Genomic DNA, 11,757 nt, shown 5'->3' with positions numbered 1-11,757 from the left:
GGGTAGGAAGAATGGAAAGAGAAAATCAGCGCATGCTTACCCTGATTGTGGAAGAATCAAAAGAGCCAATCAGAGTGTGTGTACTCTGAACTTAAAGTAGCCAATCCAAGGGGACGCTTTCGGCGGGAAAATCAGAGTCTCCGCCCCTGCCCCCCCTTTGAGAAGGTTCTGTCCCTAGAGCCTGGACTGACAGAAGCCACATCAGCTTTGCTTGTTTCGCCTAGTGTTCTGACTTCTAATTGGCCAGATGGAGTTCACTAACTGCCCTGATTGGTCCATCATCCTTGGGCAGTGACATTGCAGACTATTGTCGCCTCCTCCAGCAACACTTCGTGCGACAAAGTGGATGGTCCTCAGGCGCCATCAGGAGATTTTGAACTCTCTGAAGACCGTCCCTGGATCTTGGGTTAAACATCTGTATTCTAGTCTGAACCGTGGGAAGAAAACAACAGTCGATCTGTGATTTTTCTCTTTGAAAGACACAATGTTTTCCAAACTAGCACATTTGCGGAGCTTTGCTGTACTTAGCGTGGAGTTCATTCTTCAGTGGCTTCTACATCTGTTGGAACTAAAAAAACAGTCCAAGGCCCTCCAACCTCTGATTGCATTTTTGGAAGGGAATCTAAGTAAGGTGCGCACAATTACCATCCTTTACCTGTAGCCCTGGAGAGAGGAAAAGGTATTTACTTATGGGATGTGATTGTGGTATTGGTTACATCTGCCTTGGCCAATCCTCCTGTCTCGGTCTCGGGACTACAGGCATGCACCACCCTGCCCAGGTTGTGTTTTGTTTTGTTTTGTTTTGTTTTAGTTGAAACTGGCTTTCTCTATGTTGGCCAGGCTGGCCTCAACCTCCTGGGCTCAAGGGATCCTCCCGCCTCCTCAGCCTGGGGACTACAGGCATGCACCACCCTGCCCACGGTATTTTTTTTGTTTTTCAGTAGAAACCGGGTTTTGCTATGTTGCACAGACTGGCCTCAACCTCCTGGGCTCAAGCCAATGCTTCCGCCTCGGCCTCAGGACTACAGGCGTGTGCCATTCTGCCCTGATAATTTTTTTTAGGAGAGACAGGCTTTTGCTATGTTGACCAGGCTGCTATCGACCTTCTGGGCTCAAGCAATCCTCCCACCTCAGCCTGGGAACTACAGGGGTGAGCTACCCCGCCCACGCTATTTTTTGTTGTTCTCGTTGTTAGTAGAAATGGGGTTTCACCATGTTGGCCAGGCTTGCCTTGACCTCCTGGGCTCAAGCAATCCTCCTGCCTCGGCCTCGGGACCATCGGCACACACCACCCAGCCCCCACTAATGTTTTTAATTTTTCTGGTAGAGACAGTTTCGCTGTGTGGTCCAGGCTGGTCTCCACCTCCTGGGCTCAAGTGATCCTCCTGCCTTGGCCTCGGGACTGCAGGCCTGCACCACCCTGCCTTTTGCTATGTTTCCCAGGCTGGTGTCGATCTCCTGGGTTCACTCAATGATTTGAACCCGGGAAGGGGAGGTTGCATTGAGCTGAGATCTCACCACTGCACTCCAGCCTGGGCGACGGAGAAAAACTATCGAAAAGAAAAGGAAGGGAAGGGAGAAGGGATGGGAGAAGGGAAGGGAGAAGGGAAGCGAAAGGAGAAGGGAAAGGAAGGGAAGGGAGAAGGGAAGGGAGGACGGAAGGGAAGGGAAGACGGGAAGGGAAGACAGGAAGGGAAGATGGGAAGGGAAGAAGGGAAGAGAAGAAGGAAGGGAAGGAAAGGGAAGAAGGAAGGGAAGGGAAGAAGGAAGGGAGGGAGGGAGGAAGAAAGGAAGGAAGGAAAGAAGGAAGGAAGGAAGGAAAGGAAGGAAGGAAGGAAAGAAGGAAAGAAAGAAAGAAAGAAAGACCAGCTGAATCTCCGTAAGAACAGTAAGCTTTGTGATATTTTAACTTACCCTCGTCCCATCTCGTGATCCCAGCTTGGTTCTGTTTATTGTTGATGAAATACAGACAGGAGTGGCCGGAATTGGTAGATGGCTGGCTGTTGATCATCAAAATGTTAGGCCTGATATAGTCCTCCTTGGAAAGGCCCTTTCTGGGGGCTGATACTCTGTGTCTGTGGTGCTGTGGAATGATAATATAATGCTGACCATTAAGCCAAGGGAACATGGGTCCACATACCGTGGCAATCCACTAGGCTGCCAAGTGGCCATCGCAGCCCTTGAAGTTTTAGAAGAAGAAAACCTTGCTGAAAATGCAGAAAAAATGGGTATTCTCTTGAGAAATGAACCCATGAAGCTATCTTCTGATGTTGTAACTGCTGTAAGAAGAAAATAATTATTTTATTTATGTATTCGTTTACTTAAGTCACAGGTTCACTCTGGTTGCCCAGGCTGGATTGCAATGGCGTGATCTTGGCTCACTGCAACCTCCGCCTCCTGGGTTCAAGTGATTCTCCTGACTCAGCCTCCTGAGTAGCTAGGATTACAGGCACGCACCACTATGCCCAGCTAACTTTTGTATTTTTAGTAGAGATGGGGTTTCACCCTGTTGGCCAGACCGGTCTCGAACTGCTGACCTCAGGTGATCGATCCATCCACCTTGGCCTCCCAAAGTGTTGGGATTACAGGTGTGAGCCACCGCATCTGGCGTGGAAAAGAATTATTAAACACTATTGTTATTAAAGAAACCAAAGATTGTGATGCTTGGAAAGTGTGTCTAAGACTTCGAGATAATGGACTTCTGGCCAAGCCAACCCATGGCGACATCATCAGGTTTCGCCTCCGCTGGTGGTCAAGGAGGATGAGATTCCAGGGTCAGTTGTTATCATTAACAAGACCATCTTGTCTTCCTGAGGGTAGCAGCTGTTTTCAGTGGTCCCTGGGAGCCAGCTGGAGACCGGTGGTCCTGTAAAAGCTCTGCTCTTAATGTGGGCACATTCCACTCCATGTGTTTTCAAAACCTTTTTGTGGAATATATGTTTTTTTGCAGTTGATACATACTAGAACAACGTTTACGAACCTGCCCGTTGCTTTGTAACGTAAGTAAGAGAATTTAATGGCATCTATATTCAATGAATGTTTTGATGCGCATGTGTACTTTCTAAGGTAAAATGCATCTATGTATATTGACAGCCTTTAAATCACATCCTTCAGTATAATTTACATATGTTTTTATAATTTCCATGCTAGTCTAAATGTTTTGTATTTGAAAATGTTAGCTCTGGGGTATTACATAAATGGCTTCACCTTATAAAGTCAAATCATTGTTATCATTTAATTCTAGGAAGGATGAATGGTTAAGCATATATAAAATACTAATATTAAGTAAACTTCATGTTGGCTAACACCAAGATGTATTCTATGGATGTCATTATTTTCAATTAAGAATTAGTGTTTAACATTCCTAAATTGTTTTGAGTGCTTGATTAAAATTTGTAGAAAAATGTTTTTTAGTTTTTATTTTTTGAGATTTTTATTTTTATTTTTATTTTTTATTTATTTTTAGTAGAGACGGGGTTTCACCGTGGTCTCCATCTCCTGACCTTGTGATCCACCCGCCTCGGCCTCCCAAAGTGCTGGGATTACAGGCATGAGCCACCGCGCCTGGCCGAAAAATGTTTATTTTTAATATTTCTTTAAATTTTAAATAAAGCTTATATTTCAGGAAAAAAAAAGATACAGATCATGGCCAGGTGTGGTGGTTCACACCTGTAATCCCAGCACTTTGGGAGCCCGAGGTGGATGGATCACTTGAGGTCAGGAGTTTGAGACCAGCCTGGCTAACATGGAGAAACCCCATCTCTACTAAAAATACAAAACTTACCAGGCATGGTGGCAGGCACCTGTAATCCCAGCTACATGGGAAGCTGAGACAGGAGAACAGCTTGAACCAGGAAGACAGAGGTTGCAGTGAGCCGAGATCGTGTCACTGTACTCCAGCCTAGGTGACAGAGTGAAAATCCCTCTCGGGAAAAAAAAAAATAAAAAAAGACAAAAAAAAAAAGAAAAAAAAAGGTATAGAACATTTCCATTACCAAAGTGCTATCCCTTGTGCTACTCATTTTTAGTAATACCCACTCTCCTCCCATCCACCATCCCTAACCCCTGGCAACTACTAATCTTTTTCATTTCTACAATTTTGTCTTTTCTACAATGCTGTACAAATGAAATCTTATAGTATATAACATTTTACGGGCTTATTTCACTCAGCGTAATTCCATGGAGATTCATCCAAGATATTAATATTTTTGTATCAATAGTTCATTGTTGTTGTTTTTGTTGTTGAGACGGAGTCTTACTCTGCTGCCCAGGCTGGAGTACAGTGGTGCGATCTTGGCTCACTGCAACCTCTGCCTCCCAGGTTCAAGAGATTTTACTGTCTTAGCCTCCCGAGCAGCTGTGACTACAGGTGCGTGCCACCACGACCGGGTAATTTTTTTTTTTTTTTGAGACAGAGTCTCACTCCGTTGCCCAGGCTGGAGTGCAGTGGCACAATCACTGCTCACTGCAAGCTCTGCCTCCTGGGTTCACGCCATTCTCCTGCCTCAGCCTTCTGAGTAGCTGGGACTACAGGCACCCGCCACCACTCCCGGCTAATTTTTTGTATTTTTTGGTAGAGATGGGGTTTCACCGTGTTAGCCAGGATGGTCTCAATCTCCTGACCACGTGATCCGCCCGCCTCGGCCTCCCAAAGTGCTGAGATTACATGCCTGAGCCACTGCGCCCGGCCAATTGTTCATTTTTATTACCGAGTAGTATTCCATGGTATGGATGTACCACAGTTCTACCATTCGCTTATTGTAGGACATATTGATTATTTCCAGCTTTTGGCTATTACAAGTAAAGCTGCCATGAACAATTGTGGACAAGTTTCTGGATGGGCATACATTTTAACTTCTCTGAAGTGTAATTGTTGAATTGTGTGGTCATTGCATTGTTTAGTTTTATAAGAAACTACCAAACTGCTTTCCAGAGTGGCTGTAAGATTTTACCTTCCCAGCAGCACTTAATGAGGTGTCCAGTTTCTCTGCATCCTTGTCACCATTTGGTGTTGTCACTATGTCTTTTATTTTAGCTATTTTAATAAGTGTGTAGTGATACCTCATCGTGGTCTTAATTTGCATCTAATGAAGCAAATGAGTGTTGAACATCTTTTCATGTGCTTATTTGCTTATTTCCTCTTCAGTGAAATGTATGTTCACATCTTTTCATAATTTTCTAATTGGATTATTTGGTTTTTTTACCGTTGAGTTATTATTATTATTATTATTATTATCTTTAAGGCAGAGTCTCTCTCTGTTACCCAGGCTGGAGTGCAGTGGCATGATCTTGGCTCACTCCAACCTCTGCCTTCCAGGTTCAAGCGATTCTTGTGCCTCAGCCTCCCGTGTAGCTGGGATTACCAGCATGCATCAACATGCCTGTCTAACTTTTGTATTTTTAGTAGAGATGGGTTTTTGCCATGTTGCCCAGGCTGGTCTCAAACTCCTGGCCTCAAGGGATCTGCCCTCCATCCACCTCGACCTTTCAAAGTGCTGGGATTACACGACTGAGCCACCACACCCAGCCTATGGTTGAGTTTTGAGAGTACTACACATACCCATTATATATTCTGGATGTGAGTCCTTTCTTGGATATGTGGTTTGCAAACACTTTCTCCCAGTCCATCCTTTGTTTTTTCATCCTTTTAACAGGGTTTCTTGCAGAGCAAAAGTTTTAAATTGGATGAAATCTAATTTACTTTTTTTCCTTATGGATTATGCTTTTTGAACTGTTCACTATGCCCTAGATCTCAGACGTTTCTCCTGTGTTTTCTTGTAAAAGCTTTTTTTTTTAGTTTTATGTTTCAGATTTAAATATATGATACACTTGAGTTACTTTTTTGTATAAAGTTATGAAGATTAGTTCTTTTTTTTTTTTTTTAGCCTATGGATATGCGACTGCTCCAGCACTATTTGTTAAACAGACGATCCTTCCTTCTTTTTGTCTCTTTGTAAAAGATCAGTGTGTGGCTACTTCTAGGTTCTCTGTTTTGTTCCAGTGATCTATGTGCCTATTCTTCTCCCAATACTACACAGTCTTAATTCCTGTAGCTACATAAGAAGTATTGAAATATGGTAGAGTCATTCCTCCTACCTTATTCTTCTTTTTCAAAAATTGTCTTAGCTATATAAATTTTTTTTTGATATGGAGTCTCACTTGTGTCACCCAAGCTGGAGGGCAGTGGGGTGATCTCGGCTCACTGCAACCTCTGCCTCCCGGGTTCAAGGGATTCTCCTGTCTCAGCTTCCCGAATAGCTGGGCTTACAGGCGTGCACCTCCACACCCGGCTAATTTTTGTATTTTTAGTAGAGACGGGGTTTCGCCATGCTGGCAAGGCTGGTCTCGAACTCCTGACTTCAAGCGATTCCCCCGTCTCTGCCTCCCAAAGTGCTGGGATTACAGGCGTGAACCACCATGCCCAGCCCAGCGTTGTCTTAGCTATTGACGATTTGTTACAGCAACAATAAAAAATGAATACATATAGAAACAGATTAGTGAAAAAAACATACTCAAGAAACAGACTAAGTTATGTGCAAAATTCAGCATGCATTTCCAAACACTGGGCAAAAGACGGGTTGTATAATAAATGATTGCTTGACAAGTGTCTATCCATTTGAAAAAATAAAGATTAAAATACTTACTTTAAACCACATAAAACAATAAATTCTAAAATTCAGTGACCTAAATGTGAAAACGTGAAGTCATAAAGAACTAGATGAAAATTCAGGAAAATACTACAGTGTAAGACATCTTGAGTTGGCATAGGCACTTCCTGACATTACACCAAGGCTATGAACAATGAATCTGACATACTTAAAGATGTAAAAATTAAAGTATCATTTAAGTGAAAAGACACCATAAACAACTGTGTATGTAAAAAGGCAATTTGGGAGAAAATGGTGAAGCATCCGCAGTAAAAGTAACCATGTCTAATATGCAACAAAGCTTTTGCATATCATAAGAGAAATTGGAATAACCCAATGAAAAAATTCAGGCACGGCACTACTTCACCGTCTAGTAGAAAAGGATTACGAAATAGAAAGTGTGAAAGTAAAGTAATAAAGGAAATGGAGAATAGATCCCAGAAGTTTCACCGTTCATCCAATAGAAGTTCCAGACATACAGAATAGAAAGACTGGGCCGGGCGCAGTGGCTTACGCCTGTAATCCCAGCACTTCAGGAGGCCGAGGCAGGCAGATCACCTGAGGTCAGGAGTTCGAGACCAGCCTGTCCAACATGGCAAAACCCTGTCTCTACTAAAAATACAAAAATTAGCCCGGTGTGGTGGTGGGCATCTGAAATCCCAGCTACTTGGGAGGCTGAGGCAGGAGAATCAGTTGAACCTGGGAAGCGGAGGTTGCAGTGAGCTGAGGTCTTGCCACTGCACTACACCCTGGGTGACAGAGCAAAACTATGTCACAAAAATGAAAAAAAAAAAAGAATATTAAGACTGGGGAGAAGGCAGCACTTGAAGAAATAATGTCCTAGAATTTTCTGAACTGAACAAACACACTTTGGGAGGCCGAGATGGGTGGATCGCTTGAGGTCAGGAGTTTGAGACCAGCCTGGCTAACATGGAGAAACCCCGTCTCTACTAAAAATACAAAAATTAGCTGGGTGTGGTGACGGGTACCTGAAATTCCAGCTACTTGGGAAGCTGAGACAGGAGAATCGCTTGAACACGGGAGGCAGAGATAGCAGTGAGCCGAGATCACCCCACTGCCCTCCAGCTTGGGCGACAATTGTGAGACTCCTTCTCAAAAAATGTATATGTGGCTAAGACAATTTTTGAAAAAGAAGAATAAGGTGGGAGGAATGGCTCTACCATATTTCAGTACTTCTTATAGAGCTACAGGAATCAAGACTGTGTAGTACTGGGAGAAGAATAGACACATAGATCACTGGAACAAAATGGAGAACCTAGAAATAGCCCCACACTGATTTTTCCCAAGAGACAAAAAGAAGGAAGGATCGTCTGCTTAACAAATGGTGCTGGAGCAGTTGCATATCCATAGACAAAACAACAACAACAACAAACAAACAACAACAAACAACACCTGCTCTTCATATGTATATATATATAAAACTCGAGTGGATCATAGATTTTAAATCTAAAATATAACACGAAAAATACTTTTACAAGAAAGAGTAGGAGAAACGTCTGAGATCTAGGCATAGCGAACGGTTCAAAAAACATAATCCATAAGGAAAAAATAAATTAGATTTCATCCAATTTAAAACTTTTGCTCTGTAGAAACCATGTTGAAAGGATGAAGAAACAGGGTATAAACTGGGAGAAAATGTTTGCAAACCACATATCCAACAGAGGACTCACATCCAGAATATATAATGGATATGTATAGTACTCTCAAAACTCAATGGTATGCCAGGCGTGGTGGCTCACGCTTGTAATCCCAGCACTTTGGGAGGTCGAGGTGGACGGAGGGCAGATCCCTTGAGGCCAGGAGTTCGAGACCAGCCTGGGCAACATGGCAAAACCCATCTCTATTAAACATTCAAAAATTAGGCAAGATGGTTCACACCTGTAATCCCAGCTACACGGGAGGCTGAGGCACGAGAATCGCTTGAACCTGAGAGGCAGAGGTTGGAGTGAGCCAAGATCATACCACTGCATTCCAGCCTCGGTAGCAGAGCGAGACTCTGTCTCAAAAACAAAACAAAACAAAACAATGGTAAAAACAAACAAACAAATAATTCAATTAGCAAATTATGAAAATATATGAACATACATTTCACTGAAGAGGAAATAAGCAAATAAGCACATGAAAGACTGTTCAACACTTATCTGCTTCACTAGATGCAAATTAAGACCACAATGAGGCATCACTACACACTTATTACAACAGCTAAAATAAAAGACATAGTGGCAATACGAAATGCTGGAAAGGATGCAGAGAAACTGGACATCTAGTAAAGTGCTGCTGGGAAGGTAAAATCTTACAGCCACTCTGGAAAGCAGTTTGGTAGTTTCTTATAAAACTAAACATGCAGTGACCATACAATTCATCAATTACACTTCAGAGAAATTAAAATTTATCCCCATCCAGAAACTTGTACATAATTGTTCATAGCAGCTTTACTTGTAATAGCCAAATAGCCAGATATAATCAATATGTCCTACAATAGGTGAATGGTCAAACTGTGGTACATCCATACCATGGAATACTACTCAGTAATAAAAATGAACCGCTGGCCGTGTGTGGCGGCTCACACTTGTAATCCCAGTATTTTGGGAAGCCGAGGCAGGCAGATCATGAGGTCAGGAGGCAAGTAGATCATGAGGTCAGGAGTTCGAGACCAGCCTGGATAATATGGTGAAACCCTGTCTCTACTAATAATACAAAAGTTAACTGGGCGTGGTGGCATGCACCTGTAGTCCCAGCTACTTGGGAGGCTGAGGCAGGAGAATCGCTTAAATCCGGGAGGCAGAGGTTGCAGTGAGCCAAAACTGCACCACTGCGCTCCCGCCTGGGTGACATACTGAGACTCCATCTCAACAACAACAACAACAACAAAAATATGAACTATTGATACACAAATATTAATATCTTGGATGAATCTCCAGGGAATTATGCTGAGTGAAACAAGCCTCTAAAATGTTATATACTATGAGATTTCATTTGTACAGCATTGTAGAAAAGATAAAATTGTAGAAATGAAAAATAGATTAGTGGTTGTCAGGGGTTAGGGATGGTGGATGGGAGGAGAGTGAGTATTACTAAAAATGAGTAGCACAAGGGATGGCATTGTGGTGATGGAAATGGTCTGTACCTTTTTCTTTTTATTCCAAGACTGAGTCTCACTTTGTCACCCAGTCTGGAATGCAGTGGCAGGATCTCGGCTCACTGCAACCTCTGCCTCCCAGGTTTGAGCCATTCACCTGTCTCAGACTCCCATGTAGCTGAGTATACAGGCACGTGCCACCACGCTGGCTAATTTTTGTATTTTTATTAGAGACGGGGTTTCACCATCTTGGCAGACTGGTCTCCAACTCCTGACCTCAAGTGATCTGCCTACCTTGGCCTACCAATGTGCTGGGATTACAGGCGTGAACCACTGCACCTGGCCATGTTCTTTATCTTTTCTTTTTTTCTGAAATATAAGCTTTATTTTAAATTTAAAGAAATATTAAACTTTTTTTACAAATTATGATCAAGCACTCAAACAATTTAGGAATTTTAAACACTAATTCTTAATTGAAAATAATGACATCCATAGAATACATCCTGATGTTGGCCAACATGAAGTTTACTTAATATTAGTATTTTATATATGCTTAACCATTCATCCTTCCTAAAATTCAATGATAACAATGATTTGACTTTATAAGGTGAAGCCTTTTGTGTAATATGCTAGAGATAACTTTTTCAAATACAAAACATTTATACCAGCAAGGAAATTATGAAAGCCTATATAAAGTATAGTGAAGGATGTGATTTAAAAGCTATCTGTATACATAGATGTGTTTCACCTTATAAAGTACATGTGCACATCAAAACACTTTCACTGAATATAGATGCCACTACATTCTCTTACTTATATTACAAAGCAAACGGCAGGTTCATAAACATTCTTCTATTATGTATCAACTGAAGAAAAACATATATTCCAAGAAACAGTTTTGAAGACACATGGAGTGGAATGTGCCTACATTTAGAGCAGAGCTTTTACAGGACCACCTGTCTCCAGCCGGCTCCCAGGGACCACTGAAAACAGCTGCTACCCTCAGAACGATAAGATGGCCTTGTTAATGATTTCACTGGACTCTCAAATCTCATCCTCCTTGGTCACCAGTGGAGGCGCAAACCTGATGATGTCACCATGGGTTGGCTTGGCCAGAAGTCCATTATCTCGAGTCTTAGAATCACCTTCCAGGCATCACGATCTTTGATTTCTTTAATAACAATAGCGTTTAATACTTCTTTTCCTCACTGGGCATGGTGGCTCACACCTCTAATCACAGCATTTTGGAGGCCTAGGCAGGTGGATCCATTGTTTTCTTAGTTGGAAATGATCCTGGCATTTAGTGAGTACCTATTACTTAATCTGACATAACGTAACTTTAATATTTCATCTCCATATGGTAAGAGCAAAAGAAAAAAACATCTCAAATTACATGAAAAGTTCACTTATAAACATGTATCTCACAGTTACCTCATTTATTCATTTTAACAATTATACCTAGATTACTTATGAAAACTGATATATTAAACAAAGCCAGTCGGCCGGGGTTGGTGGCTCACGCCTGTAATCCCAGCACTTAGGGAAGCCAAGAAGGGCAGATCACTTGAGGTCAGGAGTTGAAGACCAGCCTGGCCAACAAGGTGAAACCCCATCTCTACTAAAAATACAAAAAATTAGCCAGGTGTGGTGGCGAATGCCTGTAGTCCCAGCTACTCGGGAGGCCGAGGCAGGAGAATGGCATGAACCCGGGAGGCAGAGCTTGCAGTGAGTCGAGATAGTGCCACTGCAGTCTGGCCTGGGCGAAAGAGCGAGACTCCGTCTCAAAAAAAAAAATACAAAAGTTATCCAGGCATGGGGACACACACCTAGAGTTCCAGCTACTTGGGAGGCTGAGACAGGACAATCTCTTGAACCTGGGAGGCAGAGGTTGCAGCGAGCCGAGATAGCACCACTACACTCCAGCCTGGGCGACAGAGGGAGACTCTGCTCTAAATAAATAAATAAATAAATAAATAAATAAATAAAGCTAGTCCTTTGGAGTTATTTTCC

General features: G+C 42.5%; 1 pseudogene; it reads left to right on the top strand.

The window, feature by feature from the left end:
* The first annotated feature begins 11 nt into the window (after positions 1-11).
* Positions 12-2,814, top strand: LOC100598013 (annotated as a pseudogene).
* Positions 2,815-11,757: the final 8,943 nt, after the last annotated feature.

Source organism: Nomascus leucogenys, unplaced genomic scaffold, assembly GCF_006542625.1.
Source record: "Nomascus leucogenys isolate Asia unplaced genomic scaffold, Asia_NLE_v1 001123F_53179_qpd_obj, whole genome shotgun sequence".
Taxonomy (NCBI): Eukaryota; Metazoa; Chordata; class Mammalia; order Primates; family Hylobatidae; genus Nomascus; species Nomascus leucogenys.
The sequence above is the reverse complement of the archived record's forward strand: the minus strand, read 5'-3'. Positions and strand labels throughout refer to the sequence as shown.